The sequence below is a fragment of the Columba livia genome, chromosome 7 (assembly GCF_036013475.1).
Source record: "Columba livia isolate bColLiv1 breed racing homer chromosome 7, bColLiv1.pat.W.v2, whole genome shotgun sequence".
NCBI lineage: Eukaryota > Metazoa > Chordata > Aves > Columbiformes > Columbidae > Columba > Columba livia.
The window spans coordinates 2867495-2873310 of record NC_088608.1 but is presented as its reverse complement, the minus strand read 5'-3'; the positions used below and the strand labels follow the sequence as shown (position 1 = coordinate 2873310).

At 40.6% G+C, this 5816-nt stretch overlaps 1 long non-coding RNA gene across 1 annotated transcript; it reads left to right on the top strand.

The window, feature by feature from the left end:
* Positions 1-784: 784 nt before the first annotated feature.
* Positions 785-5613, top strand: LOC135580000 (uncharacterized). The gene is made up of 3 exons (XR_010473949.1): positions 785-1151; positions 2774-2921; positions 3386-5613. It is a non-coding gene; the product is annotated as an uncharacterized LOC135580000 (long non-coding RNA).
* Positions 5614-5816: the final 203 nt, after the last annotated feature.

The following is a 5816-nucleotide window of genomic DNA, read 5'->3' as shown; positions in this document are numbered from 1 at the left end:
AGACAAGGTACTGGATCTTTCTAAGACACTAAAAGGAGAAAAAAACCTGCTCAGTATTAACACGTCTGCAAAACACTGGGAAGATGTACCAAAGGCAACTCAACGCAGGTAAGATACAACCAAGAAAGGCAACTCAACGCAGGTAAGATACAACCAAGAATCCCACACATACGCACACAAGCTTTTTGATTTTTTAAAGTTGATTCTGCAAGGTTAAATAATGGGAAGCCTCCAAATAGTCCTGCAAACTATTTCAGAATGATCACAGGCCTATTTAAACAAGAGGATGATAACAAGCAATTTCTCAGCAAAGAATGATAGTAATTTCTGATGTTAGCACAATTATGGTGCCATTATTACGAGACAAACAACCTCGTATATTATGCTATGTTGCAGCTCAGCTCTGCATATCGCCCTGCTGTGTAGCACACCTAGTTACTTATATATTTTAGACAGTATCAACATGTAGTAGCTCTTTTTTTTAATGTTCTGAAACCCTGTTATGTGCTGAGATCCCACCTGAGTAGCACCAGCCTAGGATGATTTTCAGCCACTTCTTTCGGAACCTTGGGACAATATTCTCAACTATAATTACCACTTTTTAAGGAAAGAAAGATTAAACCAAAAATAAATATCACATTAATTATTTACTAGCCTAACTACAGATTTTGCAGACCATGGTTACCTGAAACAAGATGTTGGGAACCCTTGCAGTAGCGGTTTATTATGATTCCTAGTGATTTGCCCTGCTGCTCTCTGGGAGGTACAACACCTCCAAGAGAGGCAAAAAACCAGAAGGTGTGTGATGTCTCAGCTAACCGTGTTCACAGAGCGGCGTCTTGGTTTAAATTGCTGATGAGAGTGAGTTTGAGCCAAGACTCCAGCTCCGACAGCATTTTCCTTCCTGCCAGTCCTGGCAGAAAAGCAGGACAGGCTGCTGGGGCCTGGAGATCCAACCACCTCAAAGCCAGATGAGCTGGAACTGGTTTGACAAAGCTCTTGCTCATCATCAACTTGAAAGGGCTTATCCTGATGCCCTGCTGTATGAAACAGAGCCAGCTTAGGGAACGCCACCGAAATTTAACTCTTATCAGCGTGGTATTAAAAATACACCCAATGTTCACACCGTGGGAGCTCCGTCGTCTGCTCAGGTAGGTTTCTGGGCAGGTTTCCACAGCAGTTTGGAGGACTTTTCATTCTTCTCCAGTGGCTGAGGAAACCTGCTGCTGTACACTTGCAATGAAGGATTTCTACAGTGTACTCCATGCTTTGGAGAAGGCAGGGAAGTGTGTGCAAGCAATAATTCCTTTTAGGCATAATTTGGCAGCTGTAAAGAGGTAGACAGTGCGTTCCAGCAAATACCAAGACACTGGCACACAGCAGCAGAGATGCTTTTCATCGTGACGGCTGCCTTATGTCAGCTCTCCGTCAGGGAACCCCTGAAGATGGAAGATGCCAGATGTCAGGCCAGACATGAGGAAGAAATTGTTGCCCCTGAGGGTGGTGAGAGCCTGGCCCAGGTTGGCCAGAGAGGTGGTAGATGAACCATCCCTGGAGACATCCCAGGCCAGGCTGGATGGGGCTCTGAGCAACCTGAGCTGGTGAAGATGTCCCTGCTCATGGCAGGGGGGGCACTGGGGGAGCTGGGAAGGGCCCTTCAACACAAACCATTTGACAATTCTAAGCTTTGGCAGCAATGTCTCCCCAGAGAAGGGCTGCAGGGGACCTGGGTGCCCACAGGGACGTTGTGGGGGACACCAGCGCAGGGCAGGAGGCCAAGCAGCATCTGGGAGTTACCGACCGTGATGGACTTTGCGCTGCTAATCGCCTCCTCCGTGTGCAGTTCGTGCTTTGTCACACTAACCCAGATCGCCCGGCTAATGAGACTAGAGAACCGCTTTCCAGGTCACTGCTGATTGAAAGGGTAGAGTTAGCACCGATAACAAACTGTTGCTCTATTTCATAAATTATTATCAGCGCTCGGGTACGACTAAATGGAAACCATCATTGTATGAAACACTGGATTTTTTTCCCATCTGTTTTAATTAATCTCATTATATATGAATCAACAGAGTACTGCTTAAGGAAATTATATCTTGTTTTAGTAAATGGATGTTTTAGTTGTATTAAAACCTTTCCATTATCTAGCATAATCAAATGAATTAAATGTTTCCAAACCAAATATTTGATAGGTCAAGGTACGTAATCCACCTCATTCAAACTGTCAATACATGCACTGCTTTTGGCCACAGTTAATGGAATTAATGTCACTTGTTTCAGTCAAGTCCTATTGCAAAGCCCACGTCTAATCTATGACGTACGTAGATAAACTGATTTACAAAGCAATAGCTTACATTGCACCTTGTGTTTCAAGGTCACAGGTTACACTGCAAAGACATCCTTATATACCTACTTGCCCAAGCATAACAGTATATATTGATCTATTTATTCATATAGCCCATAGACATGCTCAAAGTATCAGTAGGGAAAGCTATTTATTAAATGGCATTTACTACAAATCTTGTCAATTTTACCACACCTTAGTCTGCTAGGGAGCACATCAAATAATCCACATTTTTGGGTTTTTTTGGCCTAGAGTTATCATCACCACTTTTTTTCTCAAGATTTCAAATTGAAAACCAAACAGAGCAAAATTAAATCTAATACTCATCCTGTAAGGTAAATCAGGCTGCATCTAAAATATGTTTTATGGGAAACCACTACTTTGTATATCCAATTTCTTCCAGGATTGAACAAAAGTTATTTCTTTCAGGTAACACGATCCTATATACTGAAATATAACATATGGACATGGCAGAACTTCAACCAGTCTATACGCTGCTCCAGAATACATCCGTCCTCAGTCAGTCAGCGGCTTGCAAGACATAAAAGACGAGATGAACAAACAACCGTGAGATAATGTTAGTATTGCATCTTGGAAAACTGTTCCATCATTTCTATGTTAATGCACACCTGCCTGTAGAGCTGTATTTTTCCTGGGCATTTGCAGCGACTTAAATTAACAGAAGAAAAAGAAGTTAATTTTGTGGCTATCTTCATATAGTGTCTTAGACCAAGGATCTACAACTCAATTTTCTAAACCAGTTTAAAAACTCTATTACAACAAATTTCCTTGTTAAAAATAAAAAAATAAAGCAGTATATATAAGCTGAAGCCATTTTACAAGCTCTTAAAAACTGTGCTATGGGCTAGATCTTAGATTAATGTTTGTGATGCACACTGAAAACCTGTAAAGCATTTATATAATTGCTAAGCATTATTATTTTTATTACTGTAACAGATGGAACCAATCCATCTTCGTAGATAATATCTCATAAATGATTCATTACTATTCCTTTAACCTAAAGTCTTTTGTATTTTGCAGATCCATCAGAAATAACTATTAGGAGGCTCCACGCATAAAGTAGTACAAAAACTACCTAATGTCTTCCAAATGTAGTAGCTTTACTAACATTTGGGCCTTACAATTTTCACATTGCCCCTGTTCCTCTCAGAACGTGTTAATTCTGTAGGATACTCCTCCTCATTTTCCATCATTCAGGTGATGGAAAATATCACTGCAAACTGCTGGTAATGTTTATAGCTTATATGGCTGCCACTAATTGCAAATAAGCCCAGACAAATGCTTTATAAGAGATAGATGTATCTCTCACAAATGCATGACGCAGTTTTATAATGCAGCGTTCTTGGCTTCAACCGCGACCGAAAGAAGAGTTATGTGATCACCCTGTCCATCTTCCCTTTGCCCAATAACTTTTGGACCAATTTTAATCAAATCAGAAAGCCAGGTAGACATCTCACAGATAGGAGTTTCTATCAGCTTAATGAGGACTGATGGCTGCAAGAGAAAAATAATGCACAAATTACTACTAGCACTGGTAAAAAGGTTTCAATGGGGGCCCATCAGTCACCCCCTGTGCCTGGGGTGCCTCTGGCCATTCGGTCACCACTAGTCCAGAATCAGTCGATGCCACCTCCTTCCACCTGACACACGCACCTCCGACAAGTTTTGAAGAAAACTTGTCTAAAAATGTATTAAAGCAAAGCAAACATAATGAAATCAGTGACTGATGAATTCTCCAACATGCATTAAAATGCAAAAAAATGCTCACACTGATTATTTTGATACCAACCTTGGCAGCACCATTAGTCCCCAGTCTGTCAAGCACTGGCCTTGCAGGCCTATGGAGAACGTGCAGGTCTCCACTGTTTCCATGGGATTATTTGGGTTATTCTATCTCTTCACACACAGAACAATCAGCCTTTTTCGGCAGACTTCAACATGATGGTAAAAGCTAATTGAGAACGATGAGCCCTAATGTGGTATGGTTAATCTTTCTGAGTTTTATCGATGAAAAAACAAATTACCTTCTCCATGTAATAACACAGATATTGTGATTTGAATCTGAACGAAAAGATGTTATGCTGCCAACATTGTGCTCCGTGGGATAAATCAATGTATTCTTGTTTTTTGGATGAGTGGTTTTAGTCTCAGCTCCAGTGTCACTTCCTCATCAAGTCACATTTGCAAAGGATTTGGGGTGTTTGAGGGAGGATGTTTTATAGGGCTTGATTTCCAAAAAGCGGTCACTACCCATACATGAGAAGTTTTAGAAGCTTACTAGAAATCTCCTTAAACCTCATAAACAATAGATACCGACAGTAAAAGCTACTGTGAAAGTTTGTAATTTTAAAGTACAACAAAGCACCAAAAAAACCCACAAAAACTAATGGGAGATTCTGGAGCGTTTCCTCCTCCTTGGCTCAACTCATCACTATGTGCAACAGCAGGAGAAGTTTCACAGGCAACCTCCAACCTGCTAATTCTTCCAAACTAACGAAGTGGCAGCAGAGGAGGTTCTGCTGGGGCAATAATTTGTAGATTATATTAAACTGCCAACCAATAAACCTCCTGCTCAACCCACCTCTTGCAGAGGTGTTTTATTCAGCACCAAGACATATGTTCTTTAGCTGGAAGATGTGTTTGGAGGCTGAAATAACTTTGCCACCAGCCACTTTGGCACTGGGTCTCTTCTAAACATTTCATAAGAAGTTATTATTTCCCATGAGAAACCACATTAAAGCATTTCTTGAACAAACGGAGCTATCTTTGACTTGAAGAGCATCATATGATCTCAGCCATTCCACGTGCAACTAGTTTTCAAACTGATTTAGACCCATAAAACAGTTGCCTTGAAAGTTTTCCCTTAAAAATCTAACTTAATCTAAAATTGCCATGAAAATTCATGTAAAAACGCAGTTTGCGATTCCCAAAAATTGAAAGTCAAATGTAAAATAACACGTTTGCTAAACAGCTTCGAATTCCACATGGAAACAAGAGAGTGTTTCCTTTGGCCGAGGTTGATGAGCAGAAGGTGGTGAAAACCTCTCACAACACCAACCCTACGAAGTGCAGGGTTGAGGCATCAGATGGAAAAGCAAAGACCTGAACCTCTCACCTTTCATTGAGCTTTTCAATATCCCACTAGAAGGACCCGCGTTTACAAACTGCCCTTTGAAAAGGATTCATTTTCCATTCCTCTTGTCAAAAGAAAGATACAGTCTACATAAAACCAGCAACAGATTTGTCCTTTTTGCTAATAACTCAGTTAAATCCAATGAGCAACATTTTACTCCAGTGTGAAGTGCACTCAAATGTAACAACAGTGCTGTAAGCAGGAGAATGAAATTTGCTCAAATTCAAGAAAATCCCTCTAATGCACATAATTTTTAAAAATCTCTTACAAGCGGTACCATATGACTTATAACGACATAGGTTTGGCAAGTTATTCAAA